The sequence below is a fragment of the Phyllobates terribilis genome, unplaced genomic scaffold (genome assembly GCF_046119375.1).
Source record: "Phyllobates terribilis strain yellow unplaced genomic scaffold, ASM4611937v1 Scaffold_10__3_contigs__length_209671492, whole genome shotgun sequence".
NCBI lineage: Eukaryota > Metazoa > Chordata > Amphibia > Anura > Dendrobatidae > Phyllobates > Phyllobates terribilis.
The window spans coordinates 141,161,390-141,173,559 of NW_027362770.1; the positions used below are offsets into that span (position 1 = coordinate 141,161,390).

The following is a 12,170-nucleotide window of genomic DNA, read 5'->3' on the forward strand; positions in this document are numbered from 1 at the left end:
TTAGTTTGCATGTTCATCCTCATCCACTCCTATTTGGTTTCACCTACCTTCCCCTCCCTTGTGTTGCACTCTGATGTTTGGTGAGTATATTTTGTATAATTGCAGTTTTCATATATCCCTGTCTGTCTTCCCTTGTCTGCCTGGTTAGTGGTATTCTATAGACTTCGGCCTCACACCTTCCTGGGTGGGGGCAGGAACAGATACGGGTAAGTCAGGAGCAGAGCAAGGCACGTGACCCCGGCATCTCCACCTTCAGGAGTAATCTGGGGGACAGAGATAGACTAGGGCACCCCATAGCATGAGGGGTAGGGAAGGTGCCCCTTTCCCCGAGAAATCCTGCAACAGTACCGTGACAATGATAACATGGCCCTAAGACCAGAAAATGTTGTATGTACTGATATTAGGCAGTAATTGAATCAAATCAGGATGCAGAAGGACCAATGACAAAGTAACAATTGACTTCTAACTTTATTAGGAAATTCTGAGTGACCATTAAGAAAGTATGATATAACATATGTACACAGAAATATCAAAACAGCAACAGTCATAATAAAGTCTTCTTCCAGCGCCAGCTGTGGACTTCTCAGGCATCAGTGTTTGCCCTTTTTATCCTTTTTCTTCTTTTCTCCCTGTGAATTAGGTAGAAATAATATAAATATGTGATAATTTGCTCAGACCAGAACACCTTTCTAAAGAGGATACGATTAATCATTTGCATTTTTTTAAGTCACTTTTATTTGTCTCGATTCATTGTCGTTTCTGCACCAAATTCTTCAAAATGGCGCACACGGTTTATGAATTTTGCGCAAAGTCAAAAATGCTCTTTAATTTTGCCTTTAACCTTTTTTGCAACTTCTTAGTACAAAAAAGTTGCACATTTAGCAAAATGTTGTACAAATTTCTTTCGTACAGAAAATCACTCCTGGGAGGACTGGAGTAAATTTGTGCAAAAAAGTTTTAGGACTTTTCGAAAAGTCAAAAATGATGAATCAGATGAAAATATTTCAACGACACCCAAAGCAGGTACACAAGGGGGCATTATATCTGGCATAGGGAATACCCCTAACTTCTATTCTAATCATAAAGAGATGAGCAAATCAAAATTATTTTTAATTATTAGGAATTTGAGCGATACGCGTTTCGCTTCATGCAAATTGTCTAAAATTGCTACCAACATTTTATACATTGCAGAAGATTGCATCAGAAGGATCATATGACCTTGGGATTCCTCATAATTCTATGTAGTTATTACATCACATGGTATAGCAGACATAATCAGAAGGGAGTATCATAGGATGTATAAAAGCTGAGGCAGGGAATGCAGGAGCTGCTTTGTAGCGAATCTGGATAGTGAGAGGACGTCACAGCTTGCAATTTATCCATAGAAATATGGAAATAAAGCCATAAAACTGAAGAAACTGTATGGATAGTGTATGACAGCACCGCAGGGAAGAGACGGAGTGTTATACACGTCTTTTCAGGACAATTGGGGACTTTGAGGTACTTTAATTTGGGGCAAATTGATTCAGAGTGAATTGAAATTCCTGCCAAAATTCTTCAAAAATATCAAAAGATTCGCTAATCTTTTGCCTCTCTGTGCTGTGCATGAAATTGCAGGGTCTCATAAGAGATGTTCTTTGTATACATTGTGGGTGAAAGATGAGGGTCCTGAGTGGGAAATCCCACCTATGAACTCAAGAGTTTGCTATCAGGTTATTTGAAAATGGAGTTTCTAAACCAGTGGATCTCATGTGCTCCTACCTCATGAGACTAACCCCGTGTGCTTTATTTAAAAAATGTTACCAGCCCTCACACCCCCACCCCCATGCCCTTCACCCTCAAATGCAGTAAAATATATAATTTTCTAAATAGAAGTGGTAAATTTATGGCAGAAAAGTGAGGGACAAGGCATGCAGAAACTAAGAGATAGAACTGCTTTCAGCAGTTTTTTTTTACAAGGTTGGTAACGACAATATAACATCAAAGCCACCCAATAAATTTAGGTCCAAAAAGCAGCACATTATCGCCACCCAGGGGTCACATTCTGATACTACATACGCTGCATAAATCTACATCATAGGGGCAAGGTGGGAGCATGAAGCGGACTGAGAGTTGCGTTCACTGCAAATACAAATTCATAATATTAGATGCTGGATTCCTGGAATTACCACTAGAGGGAGACAATTACATGGTGTTATAAACTGAATTCCAATAATACCGCAATATGCAGTGACCTCCCTCTAGTGGTGGCTGCAGGTAGCACAGAAATCAGGACTTATGATAAATTGTAAGATGGTCTTACATCAGAATCACTGTCAGAGCTGGAACTGCTGTCGCACTTATCTCCATCCTATTAGAAGAAGAAAAAAGAAAAAACAGGAGGTCAGTGGTATCATTGCTTAAACAGATCAGAACGGTCATTTGTTTTTCCAGTCTTTGTCAGGCTTAATATATCTTATTTAGAAATTCCTAATTAGTCATTCAGAGAACAAAATACATTATTTCCAAGCAGTATCCTTTCCTACCTTCCTCCATTTCATTCTTCCTTTCTCCCTCATGCCCTTCCTTTTTCCCTTCCTTTCTATATTTCTTTTTTCCTCCGTTTCTTCATTCCACCCTTCCTCTATTCCATTCGTACTCTTTCTATCTCTCTTTGTTCCTCCCTACCTCCTTCCTTCTTTACTTACTTTTTCCCTTCTTTCATTCCATTCTCCCTTTTTTCATTCTTCTCTCTCCATCATACTTCCTTCCTCTTTCCTTTCCTCCACCCTCCCTTCCTCACTTTCGTCCTTCATTTTATCCTCCCGCTCTTCCTTCCTCACTCTTTCCCTTCCTTCTGCCCCAACTTCCTTTCTCCCTCTCTCCCCTCCTTCCTTTTTCCCTTCCTTCCTCCCTCTGCCAACTTCCTTTCTCCTGCCTTTTCTTCCTCCCTCTTTCCCTCTTTCTTCCTCCTTCTTCTCTCTTCTTTCCATCCCTTCCTCTCTCCCTTCCTTCTTCCCTTTCCATCCCTTCCTCTCTCCCTTCCTTCTTCCTCCCTCCCTTACCTTCCTTTCTCTCTGCTGCTCTCCTTTCCATCCTTTATTTCATCCTCCCCTTTTCCTTCCATTCTGCTTTCCTTCCTTTAACTTGTCCAATTCTCCTTCCTTCTTGCCAATTCTAAGCTGCTTCTTTCATTCCCCCCTTCCTGCCTTTCTTCCTTCTTTCCTCCCTGCTTCCTTCGTTGTCCCCCTTTCCTCACTATCTTAGACCTTCTGGGAAGTTTATATTAACCCCACTACTTCCCTAGTCGACCACAGATGTTGGCACAAACCTCTCCACCACCCTTGACCAGCAGAGTTGTCACCATTAATCACTTATAGAGTTTGGCTTACAATGAGCACTTATCACCTATCCCACCTACGTGAGGGGTCTGATCACTGGGGTCCCCACTGATCACAAGGATGGAGGTCTTCATGGCATCATGTGATGGCAGGAGATCAGCCATGTCCGGCAGTCCCATGGAGTTTACCTGGAGCCATTCCTGTGAGCAGTTTGGGTCTAAGAGGACAGATCTGCACCGTACAAACACTTAGAACCCATCTTGTGGATAGGTGACAAGAATCAATCTTTGGTCGCTCCCCTCCTAACTGTACATCAGTAACAATATGGCGGCGTTGTCTCGTCAATGAAGCAAGAAAAATAATCTATGGTGGTTTTCACTTTTTGGACATCCATCCTTCACCTTTTTATCCTTCTTCTTCTTCTTCTTTTCCTTCTTATCCTTTTTGTCTTTATCTTCTTTCTTGTCCTTATCCTTGTCCTTATCTTTGTCGTCGTCTTTTCCAAATACTGAAAGGGGTTAACAGATACTGGTTAATCTACAAAACTCAGAACCAATACAGTAATAGTAAAAACCTGGAAGACTGCGCTCATCTATTGTAGGAAGGAAATATCCTGTGACGGGAACTTTTACTGTCATATTCCCTATGTAAAACACTAAGGAAGCCCCCGAGGAGCCCCGGATCGGGGCAGCGTGAGACTTTTGGCACTTAGACTTTGGGGGCTCTTTAGGATCCGCAGTTTTATACCTAAAATATAGAGTGTTACAAAACTAATCCCAAGAAAAACCTATATCTATAATACAAACGCATTGTACTTAATAAGGAATTCGAGTACGGACGACCTGGCTTTTCGGGTACTGCTCAAGGACACAGAACACTAGACTGTTTTGTTTTTCTGGAGAACATGAAGAGTTTTCTAGTAGGAAATGCTTTGAGAAACGCTCCTTCTTTGGCCAGTTTTTGGAGGAGTTTTTAGTTTCCTGAAGAGTTCTTTTTTCCCGGTGTTCTTTTCAGCCTTTTGATTGGACAGTGCCTAGTTTGGAGCAGATCCCATCAGGAGCTTCTTCTAAAGAAGTAACCTATACTTGCTTTTCTCCAAAAGAAAAGTGCTCAAAAGACTGAAAATATGAACAGCAAAGTGATTTTACAATAGAAGTGACAAGGAGTCTTTCAAGCATTCTTCGGGCCTTTTTTCGGAGCAGATCTGACCCCCAAAAAAAATTCCTCAAAAGGCTGATGTTCACACAGCATTCATATTAAGTATTTTTTCTGAGTTTTGAAGCAGAAATTCCAAGTTTTTCAGGAGTTTTGAGTAGGATTTTAGAAAGTTTTTGCTAATAAAAAATCAGCAAAAAAACTCAGTGTGAACATATCCTTAGAGATTCCACGTAAAATCCACCCAGAGCTTCCACCATATATCATTACAGTGGGTGGTGGAGGTCACTGTTTAATATAGGGTATATATGGAACTGCTGTGGAAAATTTCTGCAGGGACATTCCTAATTGTGTAGATTTTGGCAATGATTTTTTTGCTAATTTTTTGGTGTGGATTAGGTTAAATATCAAAAAAAAGTTATATTCTCCTCCCCTAATGCTTCCTTGGCTCCTCCGCCGATCTCGCTATAACCCCGCCTCCTCTGATGACATCACATCCTATGTGAATGCAGCAGCCGGTGATTGGCCCTACCGCTAGGACCCCCAGAAATTCCAAAAATGGGGCTTCGTAACACCAGATCTGAGCCCAGCAGGACCCTCATCTTGAATGAAGCTGAGGGGTGCATGCCCAGCCATCGCTCCATTCATTGTCTATGGTACTGTTTGAGAAACAACACTCGCCTATTTTCAGCAGTCCCATAGACAATGAAGGAAAAGAAGGGCAATATTGCACACCCATTTCATGCATGACGTGGTTCCAGAGTCCCAGTCTCAGGATTGCTGAATGTCCCAGCGGACGGACCCCCAGTGATCAGTAAGTTTTCCCCTATTCTGTGTGCAGGGTATAAATTGCAATTTTGGGAAAATCTCTTTAAATATTAAATTCTTGGCAGCATATAGCCACCAGTAGAGGGCGATCATTGCATTTGCTAGCTCCCCTTGACTTCTGTGGAAGCCTTGGTCATCTATATATAGGAAATTGCCCCCTTGTGCTGCCTGGTGGTATTGCATGTTGGAAAAAAAAAATCACAACAAAATTAAAGAGAGGCACAACGCCATGATCAAAACTAACATACAAGTCACGGGGGAAAATCTGGATGTTTTCACTGCAAACTGAAAATGCAAACAACCTTCTACGATTTAAGTGCTTATTTAATATATCCGCTTGCTGGCAGTGATTAAAAATACTCTTTTTTTATAATATCACAAACACATAGAGATTCAGTTTTGTGGACAACTGGGAAGTGGCTACTAGGGAAAGTGAAGAATTTATGCAGACTCTATGGGCTGGTAAAAATTCGTTGTTAGTTTGCTCCCCCTGGTGGCTACTTTGTGCTACAGAAAGTCATTCAAATCTATGAATACATAGAAATGATCTCTGTATAAAGGAAATATCATATTAATCAGTGTGAAATGTAATAATAGAAACAGAAAAAACTGGCCGGCACTTCCAAAACAAGAAATAGGTGTGTACAGGTGCTAACTAGGAGCAGCTACCTCCATATACAACAAACAGACAAAGTAGCACGCTGTAACGCTAAGTATGCAAACATGAAATATATGAAAATTTAATAGCATTACTGCTGTAGAAAATAGAAATAGAGACTTTTGAGAGACACCTTATAGTGGCTACCAGGTACACATGAATTGGACAATTTATGCGCTAAGATTTCTCATTTATTTCTATTTTCTACAGCAGTAATGCTATTCAGATTTCATATATTTCATGTTCGCATACTTAGCGTTGCAGAGTGCTGCTTTGTTAGTTGTATATGGAGATGGCTACTCTTAGTAAGCACCTGTTCACACCTACTTGTTGTTTTGGCCGGTTTTTTTCTGTTTCTATGTATAAGCTTTGATTGAGCACTCCGCCTCTAGGCCACAGGCGATTTTAATTGGAGCAGGATCTTATTATCCCACACACAAGCAACCTTATGTCTCTTAGAGAGGAGTTCACATTGATAGGGTCATGGTATTTTGAGAGACGCCTTATCGTGGCTATCAGGTACACATGAATTGGCCAACTGAAATGTAATAATTATATAATAAAATGTGCAATGATAATAATACTTATCACCAATGTCAGAAATGAGTTTGGATCATAAATTGTTTGGCTGCTCCAAAAACTTACATTTCATAACACCAGACATCTTGGAAGAAGTTTTGCTTTACTCCTGGAAATAAATAACAGATCATTTTAGGCAATAAACACCCCCCCTTTTGTCACAGAAGCTGAGATATGAGGAGCTGTTTGGTGGATTTTATGCACCGGAGAACTGCTGTCCTTATTAAAATGGTACTGTAGGATCAATAATAAATTTTACTTTAAAGGGCACCTGTCACTTGTCATAAATATGTAATATTTTTACCTGGTGTAAATGCCGCTGTTCTCCTGAATCCGGCATGGTTTTTCTTTTGTTCCTGCGCCTCTCGGTTCCTGAGATATGGCCCTTTCTTCTCTGTTTATTGTCATTTTTAGCAAAGTAGGTGTGGTTATCAAGAAGATGCCCACAGAGAAGAGTTGAGGACCACACCCAATTTGCTAAAAATAGTATATTTACATACAGGGAAGAGGGGGTCATATCTCAGGAATGGAGAGGCATAGGAAGAAAAGAAAAACATCGTCGGATTCAGGAGAACAGCGGCATTTACACCAGGTAAAAATATTAGATATTTATGGCAAGTGACAGGTCCCCTTTAATTTGTTTAAATAGGTGCATTTCTTTTCTACTTGCCATCAGTTCCTGATCGGTTGAGTCCTACAAGAAGGCATATGGTACATGGTACGATAAACAGCTATGTCTCAAAAAGGCCCTGTTAAAATCACATATTAAATTATCCGCATTTTTCTTGGTAAATCTCCTTTATGCGAACACTAAAAATGTAACAAAAATTGAGTACATCGCATATATCAAACGCAAAATGGAAGCATCGTTTTCAGCGAGCTGTGCCGAATATATATTGTGCCACTATATATCTTTGTAAAATCATGCATCCTGTGACATTATTAATGTGGTTATGGTTACAAAGTTCAATCTTTCTCCATCAATAATATATTGATATATTTCTAGATTTATTCTAACTCTCAATGTCATTTGCTATTTGATGAGTCCTAACTAGTGATGAGCAAGTATGTTCTGTCCGAGTATGCTTGGGCCGAGCACCGAGTAGTTACAGCGTGCTTGGTGATATGGTTGAATCGCTCCTGTGTACATGATTTGTGACTGTTTGACAGCTTTATTACATGTGAGGAATGTGTAAGAAGCAGACATTCCTCACATGTAATAAAACGGTCAAACAGTCACAAATCATCCACACGGGAGCGATTCAAACATAACACCGAGCAGCTGTAACTACTCGGTGCTCGGCCCAAGCATACTCGCCGAAAGGGTTAACAGAGCATACTCGCTCATCACTAGTCCTAACCTTTTTTAAATGCTGATGTTGCATCTGCAATTACTACCTTTTGTGGTGGGGCATTCTGATGTTGGACTACTCTAACTGTAAAGAATCCTTTCCTATAGTGATGTCTAAATTGCCTTTGTCATATGTAATGAATGCCTCTTGGTCTTTTCTTAAGTCCTTTGGAAGGAAGAAATCATGAGCCAGTTCTTTGTATTGACCACATATATTCATTCATGTGAGATGCCTTTTTTTCTTACCCGAACAAACCCTTCTTTCTAAAATCTCATTATGAAAAAAGACCTCCCATCCCATTACATATTCTGGTAATTTCCCTACTGTGATGCCTATCCAGCTCTCCTATATCCTTTTTCACAATGTGGAAGCTGAAACTGGATCCCATATTCAAGATGTGGCCTTACAAGGGATTTATAAAGGGGTGACAACACATTGGGATCACAGCTTTTGCAGCTGCTGCCTGGCATTGAGTACTGCAGTTTAGCTTACATGTAACAAGAAGTCATTCTCCTGTTTTGTAAAAGCAACATTAAAACTCATCTGCCATGTTTTTGCCCTTGCAGTCTGCTTATCTAGGTCTTTTTATTACACTAATATATTTTACAATATAGATGAGTTTTGTGTCATCAATAAAAACGGACACTGTACTTTCTGTCCCTTCCTTGTGGTGCCCACTGCTGTTCTTGTAGCACCTTACTGCAGATCCTTCTAGTATCCAATCCTGATCCTTGTGGCTCCCACTAGTGATCCTTGTTAAATTCACTGCTGATCTCCGTGGCCCCCACTGATGATCTGTATAGTACTCCACTGATAATCCTGGTTATACCCACTGCTGATTCCTGTGGCTTTCACTGCTGATACTTGTACCCACTGCAAGATCCTTGTGGCCACCACTACTGATCTTTGTGGCACCCCACGGCTGATCCTTGTTAAACCCACTGATGATCTTTGTAGTACCCACTACGTATCCTTGATTTCACCCACTGCTAATAATCGTAGTACCCATTGCAGATCCTTGTTGTACCCATTGCAGATCCTTGTTGTACCCACTGCTGATAATCGTAGTACCCACTGCAGATCCTTGTTGTACCCACTGCTGATAATCGTAGTACCCACTGCAGATCCTTGTTGTACCCACTGCTGATAACCGTAGTACCCACTGCAGATCCTTGTTGTACCCACTGCTGATAATCGTAGTACCCACTACAGATCCTTGTTGTACCCACTGCTGATAATCGTAGTACCCACTGCAGATCCTTGTTGTACCCACTGCTGATAATCGTAGTACCCACTGCAGATCCTTGTTGTACCCACTGCTGATAATCTTAGTACCCACTGCTGATAATCGTAGTACCCACTGCTGATAATTGTAGTACCCACTGCAGATCCTTGTTGTACCCACTGTAGATCCTTGTTGTACCCTCTGCTGATAATTGTAGTACCCACTGCAGATCCTTGTTCTACCCACTGCTGATAATCGTAGTACCCACTGCTGATAATCGTAGTACCCACTACAGATCCTTGTTGTACCCACTGCTGATAATCGTAGTACCCACTGCAGATCCTTGTTGTACCCACTGCTGATAATCGTAGTACCCACTGCAGATCCTTGTTGTACCCACTGCTGATAATCTTAGTACCCACTGCTGATAATCGTAGTACCCACTGCTGATAATTGTAGTACCCACTGCAGATCCTTGTTGTACCCACTGTAGATCCTTGTTGTACCCACTGCTGATAATTGTAGTACCCACTGCAGATCCTTGTTCTACCCACTGCAGATCCTTGTTCTACCCACTGCAGATCCTTGTTCTACCCACTGCAGATCCTTCTTGTAGTTGCTGATGCTCGTTATGGCCCCCACTGCTGATCCTTATTGCACCCACTCCTATTCCTTGTGGTACTCGCCCCTAATCCTTGTAGCCCACCACTACTGATCCTTGTAATACCCACTGCTGAACCTTGCATCTCCCACTGCTGATAATCATAGTTTTTGTAGTTACTGATGCTCCTTGTAGCCCCCACTGCTGATATTTATTAAAACCACAGCAAGATCCTCATGGCCCCCACTGCTGATCTTTGTGGCACCCCATTGCTAAGCCTTGTTAAACCTACTGCAACCCCCACTGCTGATCTTTGTGGCACTTCACTGATGTTCCTTGTAGTACCCACTCCTAATCCTTGTGGCCTCCACTGCTGAACCTTGCTGCTCCCATTGCTGATCCTTGGGGCCCCAATGCTTAATTGTACCATATGCATTGACTATTTTCTGCAAATATATTCTGGTGCCCAAGTGAGGAATGCCAGGATTGCTAGTGAAGTGATAGCAAGAAGCAGTGCGAATAGCCTCTGTCCACTCCTTCTGTCATTAGTTCTCTGTGTGCCCTTTTCAGGTGTCTGCCCTGCCTGCACTATGTCCCAGCTCTGCCAAAATGGCATCTCCTTTTCTTAATACATGCATGGATGCCATGTGCAATTAATTATGCATAAGACACGAGCATGAAACATCTGTGTGCTGTCAGCGATACTTCGTGCATGATTATAGATATATTCACTACTTAAAATTTCCTTCTTGTCTACAAAAAAAAATAATGTAGGAGATTTTGTAGTTACCTGTCCCAGAAGGCGTCTTCAAGGCTGCTTCTCCGCAATCGCTAAAGACAGAATGTGATGACTGTAACCTGACAGGGTGGGACCAGATAAATGGCCAACACCCAAAGAAACTTGTCCTACAGGTAACACAAGGAGTTTCCTCCTGAATACCTGCATCACACTCTGTTAAAATAACTTTACAAACACTTTTTGTAAAACTTTTGTAGAACTTTTCAAATAAAAATAGTCCCATCATATACACTCCTCAACAGTGAAACAGCAGCTCCAAGAAGGAAAAGTCGTGGAATTATGGAAATCACTGGATGGATAGACATGTTACTGATCTGCAAATAGTGAAAAAATGGAAATAAAATTTTGAAAACTTCACGATTTATTCAGTATGGAGTATGAGCGCCACATGCGGAAATCTCCAAAATTACAGCCTTGGTTGCTATCAGTGAGATTATTAATGGTCGTCTGAGAAACGTTCTGCTGCTCTGAATGCACTTGAGCAAATCATCAAGATCCACTGCTGGCAGCTCCATTTACAACTGCCAACCAATGACGTCCCAGATGTGTTCGATGGAGGACAAGTCCGGAGATGCTGCAGGCCATGGTAGCACATTTATGCCACTCAGGCTGATCACAGTAGAACGAGTAATATGATGGCTGGCGTTGTCATGTTAAAAAACAGCTCCTTGGACACGTTGGAGAAACTGCTCCACGACCAAATCAATGTAACGCCAAACTGTTAGGGTACCTGGAATAAAGACTAGAAGGGTTCGGTTATCGCTCATTATGTCACCCCATACCATAATCCTGGGTGTTGCCCACGTGGTCTTCAAACCAATCTCCACCAATTATTGCTTCCAAAACAAAAGCAAGACTCATTGCTGAGGAACATAGACCTCCACCCCAACCTCCATTGCCGTCTTGCTCTGCACCATGCAGTGGCGTGAGGTCAATGGACACCTGTAGCTGAAAGTCTGGCTCTAAGCCCAATGTCGTGCCAACGGCTCCTGATGGTTTGTGTAGACGGTGTCTGACAGCTTAGGCTCAGTATCGGCCATCTAATTTCTTTTATAGTATAGAATGGATCACTACGCACCAAATTTGAAGATCTGTCTGTGCAAAGGTTTGTCTTTGTTCTGCCAACCACTTGGACACCCAACATTGAACAGTGAAGACATCTTGGTCTACATACATTGTAGTCCACCAGAGTGATAAACCAAGGTCTTAGTTCAAGGATTCTGTCCCTCTCAGTTTGCAAGAAGTGGCAATAACTGGCACCTTGATGAACAGGAGGCATCGCACAATCATCCAGCAAGGCTTGATCTGATTTTTGAGGTTTTACATGGCCAAAAATGCGCTATCAATCCAGCTTTTATGTCCCAAATCGGAGCTAGGTGCGTGAAAATTGATCATTTGCCGATCTTCACGACACCTATTGCATTCTCAATTTTCAGAACTTTACGGCTTCTCCTTCTTGGTGTTGGAAGGAGCGTGGATGGATAGATATTAATCTCATCTGAAATTGGCCTTAGACAAAGATCACATTTTTATTGTTCATTCCATTTTTCTGTTCTATTATAGGACCAGAAAAACAATTTGACCGTGCGCTGCAACCTTAGCATGATGAGCACCGATGGACCTTGTTGCCTTATAACGGCGGTCTGTCCATGG

The 12,170-nt window shown here is 41.6% G+C and overlaps 1 long non-coding RNA gene across 1 annotated transcript; it reads right to left on the reverse strand.

The window, feature by feature from the left end:
- Positions 1-449: 449 nt before the first annotated feature.
- On the reverse strand, positions 450-10,619 carry LOC141164159 (uncharacterized). Its single transcript, XR_012250855.1, has 5 exons — positions 10,509-10,619; positions 6,607-6,649; positions 3,722-3,828; positions 2,303-2,350; positions 450-629 (listed from the first exon to the last, which is right to left on the reverse strand). It is a non-coding gene; the product is annotated as an uncharacterized lncRNA (long non-coding RNA).
- Positions 10,620-12,170: the final 1,551 nt, after the last annotated feature.